This window comes from Ochotona princeps, chromosome X, assembly GCF_030435755.1.
Source record: "Ochotona princeps isolate mOchPri1 chromosome X, mOchPri1.hap1, whole genome shotgun sequence".
NCBI lineage: Eukaryota > Metazoa > Chordata > Mammalia > Lagomorpha > Ochotonidae > Ochotona > Ochotona princeps.
The window spans coordinates 91,149,183-91,170,195 of NC_080865.1; the positions used below are offsets into that span (position 1 = coordinate 91,149,183).

Genomic DNA, 21,013 nt, shown 5'->3' on the forward strand with positions numbered 1-21,013 from the left:
AGCATTGTCTGCCTAAAGGAATGAGAGAAACATAGAGAGCTGGCTGATTCCAGGGCTGGAGCAGCAAACGTACAAGATGAGCCTGCGCCATTTGGTCCTATCAGACAGCAATGAAGTGCTCAGAAAATAACAGGGGCATGTCACAGGGACAGAGGAGCTCGGCTTGGGGCAGCTCTCACTGACCAAAACTGGGATAATTGGAGCAGAGAAACTCCAATGCAGCAGGAAACAGAAAATATGGCAGAAGATACAATGAAAAAGCTAGGAAATCGTGAGCTCATGTTACTAATAGAAGAAGATAAAAGTTCTTGTTTACAGTCAAATGAGAGTGCTGACTGGTAAATGCGGAAAAGATGCTGGAGTTGAAAAGTCAGTATTTTGCAAGGATAATAAAGGTGAGAAAATTTTAAAAAAATCAATGGGTGTTACATCAAATCCAATGTTTATGAGGGAGGTGCATGCGTAGAACTAAAATGTATCCATGCTGATGCTTCAAGGGGGACATGCTAACTATATGGAAATTAAATAATTATTTGGCCAATTATTCCAAATTAACATTACTAATGTGAGCCAGAGAGATGTATCTTTAAATATGATGCTCGAAGAAGATCACACCTATGTCTGAGTTTAATCAACAGAAAACATCAGACAATCCCCTAAACAGAAACAGTAAAAACATCAACATTACAGAAAACAAAGAAAGCTTATGTAATGTTCCAGATGAAAAGTTATTTAAAAAAACTATGACAAGTAAATGTAATACTTGACCTGAGATTAATCCTTGTGTTGATAGGGGTGTACTGTAAAGAATATTATTAGAGCAATGAAAAAGCTAAAATATTGATACAGGGCCCAGTGCAGTAGCCTAGTGGCTAAAATCCTTGCCTTACACCAAGATCCCACATGGGTGTTCGTTGCCACCCTGGCAGACCCGCTTCCCATCCTGCTCCCTGCTTGTGATCTGGCAAAGCAGTCGAGGATAGTCCAAAGCCTTAGGACCCAGCACCAGCATGGGAGAACCAGGGGGCGCTCTTGGCTCCTGGCTTCGGATTGGCACAGGTCCAGCCATTGTGGCCGCTTGGGGAGTGAATCAGTGGATGGAAGATCTTCTTCTCTGTATATCTGACTTTCCAAAACAAATAAACCTTTTAAACAATATTGATACATAGGTGATTGCTTAAGTAAGAATGGCATGTTGATAATAATGTTATGAAGATAACTACAAAAATTTATTATTACAGCTTATACTGAACTATTTGTGTGTCAAGGAATAGGATGTATAAACACAAAATCATTCAGATAAAGAGGAGAAGGAAAAGAGATGACAGAGTGAGAATAAAGGAAGTAATAATGCGAAGGAGGTAAAAGGCAAGAAATGAAGCTAAATAGGGGTTATGCTGGCTTTTTTTTGGATTGTTACATTTTTATTCATTAATATCTAGAGAATTGATTTCATTAATTTCATAGATACAATTCCAGTTTTACAGTTTTACTTTCTTCCCTCCTCCTCCTTCCTTCTTTTTAATTTTTTGCAATAATACGTTTTCAGTTTACTTTGTAATCACAGGCTGATTGCTTCTCTAAACAAAGAGCCCTACGAGCATCAGATAGACAGATCAGGTGTATGGACAAGCCTTATGGAGAGAAGTCAAATCACAGCTAGTCAGTTCAGCTCAATTTATGTTAAGGGGTTTTATATATTATTTGCAACCAACCACAGAAAACACATGATGTTTGTCATTTTGGATTTGACTTATTTCACTTAGCTTACTGGTCTCCAGTTCCATCTATTTTGTTTAAAAAAAAAAACACAGGATTTTATTCTTCTTGTAGAGCAGTAGTCCATCATTTATATAGACCACATTTTCTTTATCCAGTCATCAGTTCACAGGCATCTAATTTGATTCCGTATCTTTGCTATTGTGAATGGAAATACAATAAGCATGAAGGTACAGATAATGGTCTCATATGCTAATTTCATTTTATTTGAGTAAATTCCCAGGAATGGGATACCTGAATCATATGGCAGATCTATTTTCAGATATTTTAAGACTCTCTATACTGTCTTCCATAACGGTTGGAATACATTCCCACTAACAGTGTATTAGGATCCCTCTTTGTTCACATTTTCACCAGGAGTTATGATTTTTTTATTTCTGAGTGATGATCATTCTTTCTGGGGTGAGGTGAAATGCCATTACAGTTTTTATTAACATTTCCCTGTTGGCTAGTGAACCTGAGCATTTCTTTGATGTGATTGTGGGCCATTTGAACTTCATTCTTTTTAAATTGTCTATTCATATCCTTTGCACATTTCTTAACTGGATTTTCATTGTTGTTGATTTTCTTGAGCTCTTTAGAGGTCCTATATATTAATTCTTTATCAGGTGCATAGGTTGCAAATATTTTCTCCCATTCTATTGGTTGCCACTTCACTTTGTTGAGTATCTTCTTTGTTGTGCAGAAGTTTTCTAATTTGATGTAACCTCATTTATCTAATTCTACTTTAATTGGCAGATAAAGGTTATACAGGTGTACTTTACTCCTATTTTTGCAACACTTCTTTGTGTTTTAAATTATTCCCAAATTGAAAAGTAAAACAACTCTAAGTACTCAAAAATTTCTTAAATACAGAGCAGGAAACTAAATTCATCACATGCAAAAATGCTTATTAAACGTTAATTTATTTTCTACTTGAAAGTCACAGTTATACAGAGAGAGAGAGAGAGAGAGAGAGAGAGAGAGAGAGAGAGAGAGAGAGAAATCTTTCATTCCCTGGTCTACTCTCCAGTTGGCTGCAGTGGCCAGTCCTGGGCCAGACCAAAGTTCAGAGCCAGGAGCTTCTTTCAGGTCTCCCATGTAGGCATGGGGGCCCAGGGCTTTGGGACATCCTCCTCTTGTTTTCCAGGCCATGAGCTGCTAACTGGCTTGGAAGTAGAGCAGCCAGGACTTGAACGACTGCACATATGGGATGCTGGTATCTCAGGCAAAGGATTGGCCTGTATGCCACCATACTGCCAGGTTCCCTACCCCCATCCTTTTCTCTAAAGACAAATATTCTTCTTTTAAAAGACACTGTGAAGAAAATGAAATTATAAGGCACAGGCTAAGGGAAAAGCATTTACAAATTATATAAAACACTTGCACCCAAATGAAAGATGTGTACCAATAATATACAATGAACTCTCAATGAAGAAATAAATTAAAAAATTCAAAAAGAATGACAAAAATATTTGAACAAATATATTTCCAAAGAAGGAATCACATAGAAAATTAGCACATGAAAAGATGTGCATTTCACTGGTCAATGAGGAAATGTAAACTAAAACAACAGTATATCACTTTACACCTACTAAGATTGCTAAAAACTGAGAACCCAACTATACTCTGTGTTGATGGAGAACTGTGATATGGGAGAACTGACTTTTGCATGCTGCTGGCAAGAATTTAAGGTCTATGGCTACATCAGAAAGTATTTTGATATGCCTAGTATGCAAACTGCTCTCTGGTATAGGACTCAGCTATTAACTCACAAGTATTTAGGTATTTGCCCTATAGAAGTCATAGCATATTTACACACACAGACTTCACAAGACTCCGAAGCAGCTTTATTTGTATAGCCAAAACCTGAAATAATCCAACTGTTTATCACCAGATGAATGGACAACAAATTCAATTTAAAAAACTATTCCACAAGAAAAAGAGTTAACTTTTAAGGAATAACTATTGATACACGTAACAAATTGAATATTCAAAATAATTATGCTGAGTGAGAGGCAGACAAATGAAAGCACATATTGAATGATACAATTTGTATAAAATTCTAGAAAATGTAACATAAAAAGGAGGAAGAAGAATGGTGGCTGAGGATGGGTAGAGAAGACAGGAGCAGAAAGATATTTCAAAGCTCACGAAGAAACTGGATGTAAATGATCATGAATATTATCTAGATTGTGATGGTGGCTGTATGCATATGCCAACATTTAGAATATACACTTGAATTATGCACAGTTTATTTTATAATCATTACATATTAATAATCAAGTTCTTTTTAAAAAGTGGACAGCATAGTACCTGATACGTAGCAGGTGTTCAATACATTAGATTCCCATCTCCTGTCCTTACTACCCCCATTCCACCCTCTTTACTATATAGTCAATAATGCAAAATAGAATCTGTTTGTGTTTTAGTATTTCCTCTAGAAATTTGAAGACAAAATAAAGCAATAAAATACCCACCAGAAGTGGAGCAGTCCATAATGCTATTCACAAAAAGGAACATAAATAAACCATTTTCCTGAGTTTAAGACATATAAATGAATAGATAATAGATTTCTTTCTCCTCTTTTTCCCTTCTTCTCCTCTTTATTCTTTTCCAACTCTTCCTTTTCCTCCTCCTCATTCTTATTCTGACAGGTTTTACATTGATTCATTGGGTGAAACAAAAGCAGCTAGAGCATTCCGTATGACTTTTCTAATTAATGAAAGACAGCAATACAAGGAAATATAGACTGGTATAAGTTTATTAACAGTGACGGCAACAAATTGAAAAAGCCTAACTGTTCCTGATAGAGATGGAGATTCAGAGTAGCATAGTGTTCCATCCTCCTTGAGTTTTTAAGGGATGAGTTTGAGACAGCAGACCATGTAAGGGTTTCCTTTCATATGCTGAATTGAAGTTAAGGACATAATGTCATTTCCCCAGATTTAAAACTTTTCTTTAAATAACACACATTTCTTATGTTTACAATGTTTTAGGTTAATCAAAATTTTTTTCGAATTTCAAAAGTTTATTTAACTTTTTTTCTCCAGAAAGCAAGAATATAGACACACACACACACACACACACACACACACACACAGCTTCCATTTAATGGCTCACTCCCCAAATGACTGCAACGGCTGGGGCTGGGCCAGCCTCAAGCTGCAAGTCCAGAACTCAATCCAAATTTCCCACAAGATTAGACCTGACTTTTGTACTTGAGCCATCACCTGTTGCCTCCCAGGGAACACATCATTAGGAAGTTTAGAACCAGGACACCAGGACTTGTACCCAGGGGACTCTGATATGGGTTAAGTGACAGTTTAACAACTATGCTAAATACCTGTCCCTAAATGAAATATTTGACCTCTGCAAAAATTGACTCTATCCTAAGTAAAAATTGACAATAGCACTGTGGAGGAGTTCGCATCTGCACAGGCTCATAAGACACTGCTGTGAACCTGCAAATACAGGTTATTATAACTGCTTCTTTTGGCTTCTTAGAAGGGTTGCAGGGTTATCACAGCAATGATTCTCTAGTAAGGGGTAGTGGAAAAGAGTTATTGGATTGGAAGATGAATGGATTAACAAAAATGACAAGACAAACACTAACTAACTGAATCCCAGGGTAAGTGGGACAAATACAAATTTGCTGAAGCAGATAGTTCCACTGTGCAGGTTTTAAGGTGAAACTGTTTCAAAAAAAACTGGTGTGCTCAAATAATTCAAGAGCCTTTAAAAACAAAGTAAAAAGGATAAGCTCTTCTAAGAATCATATGTTTCTGTCAATGTGTATGTTTTACATTTTCCATGTAGTGTAGATCACAAAATCAGACCCTTCTCTAAACTTTTGATTACTCTTTAGAGAATGAGGGAATTAAGGGGAAATATGGCATCATAGCACTAGTAGTTCCTAAGTGGCTACACAGTGCACCAACACAAAGAATATAGTCAGCTGGCAAATTAACAAATGATATCCTTAGTGGAGATAAGGTAGACATGTTTGACATTTTGAGGATCCACAACCAAGTCAGAAATAGGAAACTGCATTGCTCTGTATGAATAGGAACCCTGGAAGTCGTATTAGCATTAGCAGGACTCTAAGGTTACACTGGATAGAAGTCCAAAACAAAGTAAGTGTTTCATCCAGCAGTTAAGATGCCTGTATGTTATAGCACAGTGCTTAGGCTTGGAATGCTCACTTTGGTTCTTGATTCCAGCTCCCTGCTGATGCAAACCCCGGGAGGCAATGGTGATTGCTCTAGTAGTTGGATTCCTCCCACTGACGTGGGAGACTGACATTGAGTGCCCAGACCCTAACTGCAGCCATGGCCCAGACTTGACCATCATCAACATTTATGGAGCAAAATGATAGATAGAAATTCAGTCTCTCTCAAATAAATAAATACATTTGAAGACCTGATTTGCATCCTGGTCCCCCTGTTTCCAATCTAGCTACTTGCTAATGTACATACTGGGAGGCAGAAAATGGTGGTCCAAGTATTTGGATACCTCCACTTATATGGGAAACCTGGATCAAATTTCACACTTTTGGCCTGAGATAACCCTGGCAACTGTGAGCATTTGGGGAGGGAACCAGTAGATGAAAGAATCTCTCTCTCTCTCCTCCACCAAATAAGATATAAAAATAAAATGAAAATAAAGAAATACACAAACAATTTTATAAGAACTCCCATGAGTTTATGGAAGCTATTACTCAGCCCAAGTATAACTTAATTAATATTTGGACTATTCAAATTTGCATAAACCTGAATTTTATTCCATTACGATCAATGAAATAGTTAATTTTATCTCTGTATCAAAAAGTCATGTTTTTAAAGATTTATTTATTTTTATTGGAAAGGCATATCTGGAGAGAAAGATCTATCATTTGCTCATTCACTCCACAAATGGCCACAACGGCTAAAGCTGAGCTGAGCTGATCCAAAACCAGTAGCCAGGAGCCCCCTCTGGGTTTCAAACATGGTTGCAAGGTCCAAAGACCTTGGGCCGTCCTTGACTGCTTTCCCAGGCCACAAGCAAGGAGCTGGATGGGAAGCAGAGCAGCTGAGACATGAACTAGTGCCCATATGGGATGCCAGCAAGTGCAAGGTGAGGACTTTATTCCATTAGGCTACAGTGCCAGGCCCCAAATCCATGTTTTTATGGTTATTCATTTTCTATAGATAACAGCAACATTAGCTTTTGTAGATGCCTTTACAAGACAAAAAAGAAGGGATGTAACAGCATTTGCAGGTGGTCCATTTTTACTTGGCTTCTCCATTCTGGGATGCTAGGGAGAGCTGAGCTAAAGATATATATGCTATGATAACAGGTGCTGCTATTAAACCAGTGGCCCAAATGATACACATGGTATCAAAAACACATGAAGCTGTCTCTAGACCATTGAGTATTCCACGAATGTCATCTGGTATAGGAAAGTATTAGCAGAATGAAGATTTCCCATTTACAGAATCTAATCTTGAGAAACCTGTACTTGGTCTGAAATGTAACCACATTGTTTCAGTTCATCTAAACATCACACTATTTCTCCACAAGAATGCAAAAAGAAAACAAAACAAAGTAGGCAAATAAATAAAGGAAAAGAAAAAGCTATAGGGAAACCAAGTAATTTATTTTGTCAGTAACACAATTATGGAGTCATAGCTAGTAAACTTAAACACCTCTAAGTTTTCAAAAGAGACAACTCATTTCTTTTCTAAATTCATTTTTTTGTTTACTTGAAAGGGAGAGAGAGAGAGGGAGAGAGGGAGAAAGAGAGAGAGAGAGATTGACTTAGTTTTCTGTCTACTGGTCTGCTTTCCAAATGGCCACATTGACCAAGGCTGAGCCGGTTGGAAGCCAGGGTCTTGGACTTTCGTTTGGTTCTCCCATGTGTGTGGCAGCAACTCTCCCAGTTGTATTATGAAGGAGCTGGATTGGAAGCGAAGCAGCCAGGAATTGAACTGGAGCCTTGATATGGCATACTGGTGACCAAGTAATCATATAACTCACTGCAGCACAACACCAGCTCCACAATTTATTCTTTTTCACATATGTAAAATTGTTCTGGTCCTGTGAGAAAATAAAGACTTCTTTTTAAAATCCATTTTGAATTTTGGAAATAAAACCAGAAATGTCATCTTACAATGAGAGAGAGAGAATACTTGCGAATATTAAAAAAAAAAAGCTATTAAATTTTTTTCGAAGACACGATGCCACACCAAAATCCAAACATTCATAGTATTCCCTTCACTATCTTTGCCAGCCAGCCATCTGATGTTTTAGTTATTGCAGGGGTAGTCATCATTTTTGCTTTCTCCACCAATATTTGTTCTAATAACATCTGTTTTTCCCCTATCGTTCTTTGCCCAACATCCATTAATTTGCTGTAACGTTGAATGGAGCTTTGTAAAAGATAATATGCAAGCCTAATGGAATCTTTCAATTTAAAAACCAGTAAACTAGAACATCTCCTGCTTGTTCCTCTTGAGAGAGAAAAAGATTGCTTTTTACTTCCTCTGACCTTGAATCCGCCCCCCACCCCGTGTTTCAAAAGTCAGGAAAAAGTATTCCAGATTCTTGAGATATGTAGCCAAGCCAGGGCACTGACAAAGGTTTCTGTCTTCATACAAGAAGGAATTGAGACCTGTGACAGGAAGTAGTGGTAAGTGAGGCAGCAAAATTTTATGGACAAAGTACAGAGACAAAAATCCCTATACCTAACACTTCACAGACCAGGCACGAATCTCAGGAGAAATGCCAAGTCTGCACCCAGCCTAGAATAGTCTATGGGACAAGCATGTAAGTTCAACATTTCTACTTCCCTGGTCCTGCTTCTGGGAAAGTGTGTGTTGCAGGGATGATATGGATGTGAAATTCCCCTAAACAAACCGTCTAGACAACACTGGGCCATCAAGGTTTTAATCTATGGGAGAAGCAAATGACCCATTGAGCCCAGTGATCAGAACCTTGTTGGGAAGTTGCATCATTCCCTGAAGTCAGTGAATTCCTTTTGAGGAAGGACAACCAACAAGGGAAAAGAGGCTGAGTCCTGTTTTCTCATTTTCTTTGATACCGTTTATGTAGATAGGCTAGCTGCCCCAACAATGGACCTGAACATAGAACATCCTACCCCAGCTCCACCCATCCCAGTTCTTTTCCGTATCTCCCGTTCCCTTAACTCACTGACTCCCCACATCCTGTCACTGTTGCTGTGTTGCAGACAATGCCATAGGCATAGGGACAGTAACACTTACTGGGATGCCAAATTGCATTTGCTTGTTTAGCTTGTGAAGGAAGCATTGTATGAAGCTTCATAATTAGGAGGTGCCTGGTTGAAACGGAATGTATTCACAAACAACATTCTATATTTAATGGATTGTTGTCTTCAACCTGGCTTCCATTTTCATAAGATGGTATCCCAGAGCATGACTCACCATTTTTACTTCAATTTTCTTAGCTTTACCTTCTACTTTGTAAGCTTAGAATCATAATCACTGTCCTATTCTGTTCTTTCAATATCTTAAATGCTCATCACGTGTGCTGAACAAAATGAAGCATCGTTATTGGTGGAAACCCTGGGTTTAGATGAGACCTTATGTTTGCTGCTGGGCATGTTTTTTTGTGTTGTTTCTTTGGTTTTTGCAGAGATCTCTAAACAACAAGGCTAGCCACTGGCCTGTGTTCAGTAACCATGGGATGAGAAATGCTGGACTGCTGCTCTTACTTACAGATCCACAACTGTGAAAATTTGAGGGAATTTGCTTCCCTTTCAACCCAACCTCTCAGACCATGGGCTGCACCAGCAATCCTAACTCACTCCTTTCCAGGACAGACTCCATTACTGTTGATTTTGAGGAAGACCAGGGATACAGCCCAGCAGTCTGCATTTGAATGCATCCCTCATGTAATTATGATCAACTCAGACTATACTCTGAGAAACAATAATCTGAAGACACTGCATCCTTTTTCTCCCCCAGTATTACCTTCTTTGGTTGTCCACTCTTGAAAAATGAGAATTTACCAAGAATTCAGTTAACAATCCTGGGTACTTCTGATGGGTGTTTTCCTGACTACATCTTCACAGGCATTATAGTAAATTTTTTTGAAGATTTATTTCTTTTTACTGGAAGGGCAGATCAGATTTATGGAGAGAAAGAAAGACAGAGAGAAAGATCTTCCATCCATTGGTTCACTACTCAAATGTCACAATGGCCAGAGCTGAGCTGATCTGAAGCCAGGAGCCAGGGGCTTCTTCCGATCTCCCACATGGGTGCAGGGTCCCAAGGCTTTGGGTTATCTTCTACTGCTTCCCCAGAACATAAGCAGGGAGCTAGATGAAAAGCGGAACAGCCGGGAGAAGAAAAGGCAGTCATACAGGTTGCTGATTTGTTTTGTTGTTTATCTCATCCTGCTAAAAGACAAACTCCAATAGAACAGGTGATTTTTTCTAGCTTTTTTTTTCATTTTTATATCCCTAATCCAAGGCTAGTATCTGGTACATGTGAAGCACTCAACAAAAATTTGTTAGATTAGTGAAAGAATAAATACAGTGTACTTTGAATGGTTGACATATTTATCCAACTTAAATAATTATATTGATGGGTGGTGAAAATACATCCTTTGAACTCAAAAGTGGCGAGTTTTGAGGGCATGTGGATACAGTGTTTGAAAACACTGTTTTATAAGAGAATCTTATATTGCTGAACATTCTTTTCTTGGCAGTTTTTTTCTCCAGCAACTAATGTTTCCTTAGTGAATCAGATAATCTAGACTTCAGAGAACTGGATCCTCCGAAGCATGAATCACTCTCAGCCTGACAACTTTAATTAAATTCCTGTGTCTCTTGTTCCCACAAGGGTATTTAATGACTATTTAGAACATTAACAGGAATTAGCCAAGTATTAAATTCTTTGTATTCTCTATAGCATCTTGTATCGTGTTGTGCATAGAAAAACCAGTGTATAGCTGTAGAATGAAGGAAGGAAGGAACTGAACCCACTCCAGTACTTGTCAATTTAAATTGTTATCTTAAGCAAATAAGTAGATATCTTTGCATCTGATCTGATACGAGTTCCAATTTGCTCCAGAGAACTGAAGATTCACAATACGACATGTGTAGTTTGTTTTCTTCCTTTCTTCTTTCATTTCTTCCTTCTTCTCATTATTTTCCTTTTTCTTTTTCCTAACTGCTTCTTTCCTTCCTTCTTAAAAAGATTCATTTGATGGAAAGCATTACAAAGGAGAGGATTTCTCTGAGAGAGAGACACACACAGAGAGAGAGGAAAGAGAGATCTTCCATCCACTTGTTCACTCCCCAAATGGTTACGACAGGTGAGTCCAGGCCAAAGCCAGGAACTTCTTGGTCGTCCACATGGGGTGCATGGGCTCAGGGGCCTGGGCTATCCTCCTTTGCTTTCCCAGACACATGAGTAGGGAAGTGGATTGAAACTGGAGTATGCAAGACTCAAATAGGCACCCAAATGGAATGCTGGCACCTCAGGCCACAGCTTACTGCACTGGAACAAATTCTCTCTCTTTCTAATGAACAGATTTTTAAGAGAATTGTGATAGTTTTCATATCACAGTTTTGAGGAGAAACAGCTTATAACCACTTTGAATGATACTTTTTTAGAATAAAAATAAATGCAATTATACTAATTATTTAGGACCATTTAATGATCCTATTAAAACACTGGATCATCTGTTACCATAAGGGTAAAAAAGACAAGATCGTGCTTATAACTAAACATCATAATTCTTCAAATCAAGAAGATTGTCTGGTGCAGATAAGTAGAATGATGAGCCCCATAGAAAAATATCTGAAGTATATACTGACCTTCTTGTTTTTTTTTTTTTAAGAGAAAATTAGAAACAATGGCATTGGAATGGAAAATCAAGGACTGTTGCTTTAATGCTTATTCGTTTTTTAATTTTTAACTATTTTTTGATTTATTCAAAAGGCAGAGTTACATAGATAGAGGGAGAAACAGAAAGACATCCCATCTACTGGTTCACTCCCCAAATGGCCAAAGTCACAAGAGCTGGACCAGTCTGAGGCCAGGAGCTTCTTTGGGGTTTTCCACATGAGTGGCAAGGACCCAAGGAACTGAGCCATCTTCTATTTTCCCAGGTGCACTAGCAGAGGGCTAGATTGGAAGTAGAACAGCCCAAACTTAGACTGGCGCCCATTCCATGTCTCAGGAGGTGGTTTCATCTGCAACATCACAACCCCAGTCTCCCTAAATGCTTTCTGAAAGAAAGAAAGAAAGAAAGAAAGAAAGAAAGAAAGAAAGAAAGAAAGAAAGAAAGAAAGAAAGAAAGAAAGAAAGAAAGAAAGAAAGAAAAAGGGAAGAAGGGAGGAAGGGAAGGGAAGGGAAAAAGCAGAATAAATTTACAGCCAGTAAAGCAACAGAGTCTGGAGTCCCATGACCTTGGAAATAACTTCCATTGTCAGCCTGAATGAACCTGAAAATGAATTAGGCCTAGAACCTCCATGAAGGAGTACAATCATACCTTGACTTGGGTCTTGTGAAACTTGTAAAGAAAAACAAATTGATATCACTGGTTTGTGATTTATTTATGTGTGAGATTGTGTATAAAGATTACTTTAACCTATTGTGTTCATGGTTATTTGTAGCATAGCAACAACAAATCTATACAGATTTAAATCTTGAAGGTTTTATATACCTCAATGAGGGGAGGAACAGAGGATTGGCAAAAACAGTTATTGGTAAATGGGTTGGCATATGCGAAGGTCCTGGGCAGGAGGAAATCTGAAAATGTGAGGAGTAAAAATGAGCCATTTTCCATCAAAGATAGTAACAAAAGATTGATTTGAAGAGATGGGGACCATGGTAATAAAAAATAAAATGGGCCTTTTTTTAAAAAAAAAAACAGTGGTGACTCATATTTTGACATCAAAACCCTTTCATGCTCTCTCTTCAAAATTATGGAAACTCCCCAATATGTGTATTTATCCATTCGGCATTCATCAGTATTTGCTGTAGGTCCTAGACAAGCAGAGACAGGTAGAGAATCATCTCTAAGTGCAATGACTGCAGCTCCAGCAGAGGTGAGAGGAAAAAAAATGAAGAGGAGATCAGGAGATACCAAAGGCTGTTTGGGATGTGACAATAAAATGAGAAGAAATGAAGAACAAACCAGAGAAAGAAAAGATCTTCCATTTGCTGGTTCACTCCCCCACAAAAAATGATGGGACCTGGCATAATGGCTCAGTTGGCTAAATCTTCACCTTGTAAGCACTAGCATCCCATATGGGCACCAGTTCTTGTCCCAGCTGCTTCACTTCCCATCCAGCTCCCTACTAGCCTGGGAAAGCAGTCAATGATGGCTAACCTCCAGCTGTTGCAGCCATTTGGGGAGTGAACCAGCAGGTGGAAGATCTTTCTGTCTCTCCTCTCCATACATCTACCCTTCTAATAACAAAAACAAATATTTTAAAGGAGGGGAGACTTTTTTGCAGAAGGAGCATGTTCTGAAAGCTGAAACTGAGAACCTTTGGGAGAAAGGCACAACAAGAGAGGGATGGTCTCAAGGATCAAGACAGTGATAGAAATCACAGCATTATGGAAGAGACAGAATGGGCCTGGAATCAGAATCTTGTCATTAGGCAGAGAGAGCTGCTGCTACTGAAACTAGAAGCAGAAAATGAGGCAGAACTGCATGCTGCTTAACTTTAAGTCAAGCCACACTCCAACACTGGAGGCAGTTCATTCCAAATCTGAGTGGGTGACAAGATTGAATGGAGTTGGGATAATGAAAAGGAATGCTTGGGACCAGTTAAATAGTCATATCCAGCTAGTGAGGAATAGAGGCAAGCTGAGCAATTATCCTCAAATTCCTACTCACACTTTGCCTCCACCCTTATCAGAGATAGACTTTCTGTTCCAGGTGTTTCAGCCTAGTCCCTCTCCAACTCCTCAAGTGTGCTTCTCCATTGGTAGATCATAATGATCATGGTTGTGCCCTGAGCGGCTCCTTGTTTCTTGTCTTTCCCAATCCTGAACTCTTGCCTTTCCCAGCCCAGCTAATCTTCCCTACAACTTCCTGGCTCCCATGGGAGAAAAAGCCTTGGCCAGGGTTTCCCTTGTCAGCCCCCAATCCACACAAGTCCCCCAACTAACTCCATCATGCCTCTTTTGTGCTTGCGCAGTGCCAGAAGCTGCTACTGAGTCTCCTGAAGACAGGTCAGTAGACAAAGATTCTGGAAAACCTGCAGGCTTGTTTCTGTAGCATGATAAGGCCCAGATATACAATATTCTTCAGGAAGTCAAAACAACAGTACCACCATGATATGCCTAACCATAGCTATCCAGTTGATAGTTATTTGGCTTGCAGAACATGAGTGGGTGGCAGCAAGTTCTGGGTCACTTAGTCAGATCTGGTCCTTGTACTCTGCTCCACTGGCCCAAGTCAGTAACCCAGTGTTCTTGTTTCCTGCCTAACTTTCATATGCAGAAAATTTTCACATGCCCCAGCCACCTACAAGCTTTGACTGATGTGCCAGAAATGTATCCAGCCTAATGAACTATATTCAATGGCATGCAATCATGTGCTGCACAGAGTGTATCAAATTCAGGACCCAATGAACACAAATGACACTTGTTCCTTTGGTCTAACTCTGAAATGACTAAGGAGGAAATAAAGAGGAGAAACTGAAGGAAACAGCACAGTGCATGTTCAAGATTTCTTAAACTCTATATAATAACATGTACTCATTCCAATGTACAATTTTATTATATAGACAGCATGTTTATAGAAAATTGTATTCAAATCTTCATAAATAAAGCTACATATATTACACAGAAACAGTCTTCCGCTCTCATCTTGCAATTCTTTTGAGGATGTGGATTGTAGGGAAGATGTTTAGTTTGGCCTTGAAAGCATGCTGCCTCCACCTAGGGCTGCTTTCAAATACAATATAAACGCTATCTAGAGAAAAAATAAAACTAGACACTTTTAAAAAGTATTTATTTATATTTCATTTAAAAAGAGTAGTAAGCCCATTGCACATTTATAGACTACAAAGAAACACAATGTACAAGATGAAACTGGAATCTTAAGATTTGATTCTTATAGCTCTTCTCTATATTCCTGTGAAACGGTGATGTTTCTGTTTTTTATTTGTTGAACATAATGGTACATTAAACCTGTGATTATAAAGTAAATTGTAAATATGTCACTGCAAAAGTTACAGGACAAGAAGAAAGGAAGGAGAAGGGATTGATGAAGGAAGGTGGAAAGTGTAAAACATTACTGTATTGATAGAAATTTAAAAAGATGAACTGTGTAAGCTAATGGAGCACATTAGGTTGTACTCGTACTTAAAATTGTACTTGGGATATTTGCTCAAATAGCTGCTCTTGCTACACAAAACAGAAAAATAAGTAGTTATATGAGATGATAGATATGTTCATTTGTCTACATGCAGCATTTCATCTGCGTGTAGAGCAAAAACATCATGCCATATTGATATCTGTACCAGTCTTACATCATCCTTATGTTCTAGAGCTCAAGAAATATTTTACTTTAAGAAATACATCTTGTAAAGAATTGTTTTATTTTTAATACTAACATTTTATCTAGGAATATAGTACCTACATTTGTATATGGGGTTTATTTATACCAGAAACTCTGGTATTCAATATCATGGAACAAATATTATTCTCAAAGATATTTGCCAGAAACAAGACTATGTACTTCAATGTCATAAATGCTCCTTTATCAAATCCATCAGAATATTTTGTAATAGGACATTAATATATTAAATTTAGAAATTCTCCTTCAATGAATTCACTAATTTTTTTATTTTCAGTTTTGCTTGTTTACTTAGCTTATTACTTCAATACAACTCTTTTCTCTAAAATACTATATGTATGCACATGTGTGTATCTGTGTAGCAGGAGGAACTGTGACTCCCATTATGTTTGTCCTCTGGTATCATGCTTGTGCATATGTTACACTGCAGAGCAAAGGACTTTGTAGATATAAATGAGTCAAGTTGACCTTCAGATAGGGAAATTAACCTTTATTATACATGTATGCCCAATGTAATCCAATTGACTCTTAGAAACTTAGATTGTTCCTGGCTATCAGCCAAAATGATGTCAAAGAGATACGGGAAAAGTGAAAATTGTTCATTCAACCCATTGCTACCAACTTTGAAGACAGAGTGGATCATGTGCCAACAGACAGATTGGTAGAACCTGGGAATCATGCTAACCAAGAACAAGAGAACCCTCAATTCCAGATGGAATTCAATTCTACTAAAGGCCTCAAAGAATTTGTGCTTTTCATTGGAGTCGCCTTGGAGAATCTACTCCCAAATTCTTTGAGGCCTTTAGTAGAATTGAATTTTTACTCATGTAGCTTTGCCTGGATTAGGACTTATTACAGACACTTTATATAGCAATTCTCAAAGTGTATTTGGTGGAACCCAAGACCCTTTTAGGGACTTGATAAAGTCAAATCCATATTCATAGTAATGCTAAGATGTTATCAGCTTATTTTACTTACTCACATTTTCATTGTTGGTACAAAAGCAAGCAGATAGATATGGATAGAAGGAACAACTTCTCAAGTTCATGGTACAGAAGGGAAACTATGATTGCCAACAATTAATTGAATATTTCAAGGTAGTTAATGGAGAGAAATCTGAAAATTTCTAACACAAAGAAATAACTCTGAGGTGATGAATATGTTAATTACCTGCATCTGATCTTATATGCAGTATATTATATTATTGAATTGTCACAATGTGTCCCATAAATATGTCTCATCATAGTGTGCTATTAAAATACATATTAAAAAAATAGCAACATGCTAAAAAAAAGCAGGAGGCTAAAACTTCTGGTGCCTTTTTATGAATGAAGATATTGATATTACACTGTGCTGATCAGTGACTGTATTCTTTTTTTTAAAAAAAAGATTTATTATTATTGGAAAGCCAGATATACAGAGAGGAGGAGAGACAGAGAGGAAGATCTTCCGTCCAATGTTTCACTCTCCAAGTGAGCGCAATGGCCAGTGCTGCGCCGATCCGAAGCCAGGAACCAGGAACCTCTTCCGGGTCTCCCACGCGGGTGCAGGGTCCCAATGCATTGGGCTGTCCTCAACTGCTTTCCCAGGCCACAAGCAGGGAGCTGGATGGGAAGTGGAGCTGCCAGGATTAGAACCGGCGCCCATATGGGATCCCGGGGCTTTCAAGGCGAGGACTTTAGCCGCTAGGCCACGCCGCCGGGCCCAGTGACTGTATTCTTTACCATCACAACTCACAGTTTAAAAACAACTGCCCAAAGCCATTTTTGCATAATAGTGTCCATGACAAATTTTCAAATACTGTTCATTTAATTAAATATTAGTTCTTGAGTACATTTTTTTAGTATTCTGTATTTAAGAAATGGAAACTGGGCTCAGCGAGGTGGCCTAATGGCTTAAGTCCTCGCCTTGCACACGCTGGGATCCCATATGGGTGCCGGTTCTAATCCCAGCAGCCCCACTTTCCATCCAGCTCCCTATTTGTGGCCTGAGAAAGCATTCGAGGATGGCCCAAAGCCTTGGGACCCTGCAACCACATGGGAAAACCGGAAGAAGCTCCTGGATCCTGGCTGCGGATTGGCTCAGCTCCAGTCTTTGCAGTCACTTCGTGTGACAGAGTACTAAGCTAAGCCTGGCAGCACTTCTGGCCTAAAAGTGAAATAACTGCTATTCTAAGCTGTTACATTTGTAGTAATTAGCTATGGCATCAAAACAGAACCAATGTAGTCCTATAGAAATAATAAGTGATAGAGAACATAATTTTGAAATTCAGAAGGATGGTATAGGGAATAAGATGATAAAATGCATCTAGAAAACTTACTTTTGGGACCTGGCATTGTGGTACAGCTTGCCATAACAACATCCATATCAAAGTGCGGGCTTGAGTCCCTGCTGTTCTGCTTCCAGCTCTGCTAATGAGCCTGGGAAAACAGTGGAGGATGCCTAGGTATCCCACATGCTAACTCACATGGGAGAACCAGATGGAGTTCCTAACTCCTTTTGGGTAGTGAACCAAGCAGATGGTTCTCTCTCTCTCTCTCTCTCTCTCTCTCTCTCTCTCTCTCCCCCCTTGCCCCACCACAGCCCACTCTTTGTTATTCCATCTTTCAAAAAAAAGTAACTTTTAAATTAAAAATAAGACTTATTTTAATAATAATCCTAGATTTTTCTTTAGAGATAAGAAAAAAATGGGACTTGAGTCACATATTATATTGCATTTTAAGTTAGCACATTTAACTTGAGTTATGTTCAATTGTATTTTCTATCGTTGATATTCTTTATTGTATACAAGAAAAGCAACTTATCCTCAAGGGAATCTCCTACTTTCTACATTACGCTGATACGGTGACACATTGTTCACTGATCGCAATATTACTCTATACACTAATATTGGAAAGTGTCTTATGATTTTGACATTTACTCAGCATCCAAGCATATTTTATCCAATGGAAATTTGCCTATGAATTTCCAAAGTACTTCATTCATTTAAATATTTGTTTTATGTAATCAAGCAGTCTAGATGTAATGAGACAAATAAAAATACGAATGAAATATTTTATTAAAATATCATTTCCAACTTCATCAGAAAATATTTTGTACAGGAAATCTATCAGGTTCACAATTGCAGATGTAATTATTCCAAAATTGAAATTCATACTTGAAAGCTTATTTTTTATCCAATTAAAAAATATCATCAGTTGTTTTCCTCTAAGCAGCAAGCTCACTTATTTTAGTTTTGAGAAAATGTTTGCAAAACATCTAAACCTGCATAATGATAATTTTATGCTAGCAGTTCTTTTACGCAAAAATATTTCACTTTAAAAAGTGACAAGTACAATTGGCAATTCAACTACACATCAGCCTTTCCTAAGGCAGCCATCACACTTCAGTGAATAACAGGAACACATTGTATGTAGTCTCCATTTTTTCTCTGTATATATTTTAAAGATTTTTATTTTATTTTTTATTGAAAAGTTAGAGATACAGAGAGGAGGAGAAACAGACAGAAAGATCTTCTATCCGATGGTTCACTGCCCAAGTGGCTGCAACTGCTGGAGCTGAGTCAATTCAATTCAATTAATTGTTGGCAATCATAGTTTCCCTTCTGTACCATGAACTTGAGAAGTTGTTCCTTCTATCCATATCTATCTGCTTGCTTTTGTACCAACAATGAAAATGTGAGTAAGTAAAATAAGCTGATAACATCTTAGCATTACTATGAATATGGATTTGACTTTATCAAGTCCCTAAAAGGGTCTCGGGTTCCACCAAATACACTTTGAGAATTGCTATATAAAGTGTCTGTAATAAGTCCTAATCCAGGCAAAGCTACATGAATAAAAATGATTTTAGTGAAGAGCTGCCTAAAGTCAACCTAGAGACCAAAGATTATATAGCGATAGCACAAACCCCACCTGCAGTGCAACGGTATTGGTGCCTGAGCCCTTCTCATTCAGTTTAATCTATATATTCCAAATACCTCCTGTTATTTTTGTTCAGAAAAACAAAAATTTATAGTAACATTTTAAGACACAAAGTTAACCAAAATGCAAGTTGAAGAAAGAAAAATTATACAAAAAGTAATTGCAAAATTTTGTGAATCCTATAAATCTTTGAAGAGCTCCAATACTTATCCAATTCAGTCTTCACAATAGCGTTCCTCGGCATTACTATTATTTTACCAAAGGAAAAAAAAGCTGAGATTCATTTGGCTTTCATGACTTGTCCAGAATTAATCAACTAGTGACCAAAACCTATCAGAATGGAACCCAGATTTGTCAGATTCCTGCAGGCCACTGAAAGGCTGGATATTTAGCAGCAAAAAAAAAATCAAATAAGTTAGAATAAATCTAACCAAAAATGTGAAAAGCATCTACATGAAAATTTTGAAATGCTAATGAAGAAATTTTCAAGACACAAAATTGGAAAGGCTTTAATTGTTCATGCATTGGAAGAATTAATATTATCAAAATGATCCTACTCCCCAATTCAGTTTACAGTTTACAGTTTAGAGATTCAATTCAATCATCATTAAAACACCAATAATATTTTTCACAAAATTGGAACAAACAATCCTGAAATTTAGATGGAAATACAAGGCAACAAACACCTGAAGAACTGTTGGACATTAAAAAAACATTTAAAAAAAAAACAGATTTCAAGGCATAACACAGCCACATCATCACTGAAACAACATTATGTGGGCGTTAAATTATACATGGGAACCGGTGGGACAGATTAAAAATCACAGAAATAATCTATATCTATAAGCAGCCTTGACAAAGGTTCTAGAAGCATTCGCGGGGGGGGGGGGTAGAAAAGAAAATGAACACTCTCTTCCTTAAATGACGTTTAAAATTTTGGATTTCTGGGTCTGGCGTGATAGCATAGTGGTTAAGGTCCTCGCCTTGTCTGTGCCGGGATCCCATATGGTTGCCGGTTCTAATCCTGGTGCTCTGCTTCTCATCCAGTTCCCTGCTTGTGGCCTGGGCCCAAAGCCTTGGAACCCTGCGCCCATGTAGGAGACTCGGAAGAGCTCCTGGCTCCTGACTTTGTATTGGCCCAGCTCCAGCCGTTGCAGTCACTTGGGGAGTGAACCATTGGGCGGAAGATCTTCCTCTCTGTCTCTCCTCCTTTCTGTATGTCTGCCTTTCCAATAAAAATAAATAAATCTTTAAAAATTAATTTTTGGATTTCAATGTGCATAGTTTTGAAACAATACCCCTGACTTGTGCTTTATATAAAAACCAATTGACAATGGATTAAAGATCTAAAAGTAAGATATGACACTATTACACTACTAGAGGAAAACTTAGGGGAAACACTCCGAGACATTGACAAAGGCAATATTTTTGAATAAGGCTCCAAAAGCATGGGCAGTGAAAACAAAGATAGACACACTAAGCTTCTGCACATCCAAGAAAACCAATCAACAGAGTAATACCAGCCTGCATCATGGGAGACAAGAACTACAAGCTGAGCATCTGATAAAGGATTCGTGTTCAAAATATAGAAAGAGCTCAAGAAATTCACTAACAACGAAACAGTGCACTTAACAAATGGAAAATGGTTCTTCATTTTTTTTTTCAGAAGAAAAAGTTATAACTAACAAATACATGAAAAGATGGTCTGATCATTAGACAGCAAGGAAATAAAAATCAAAACCACGATGAGATAGCATTTCACTTCA

At 38.0% G+C, this 21,013-nt stretch overlaps 1 pseudogene; it reads left to right on the plus strand.

Moving 5' to 3' along the window:
• Window positions 1-14,416, plus strand: part of LOC101522962 (RING finger protein 214-like) — a 51,164-nt pseudogene extending 36,748 nt beyond the window's left edge.
• Window positions 14,417-21,013: the final 6,597 nt, after the last annotated feature.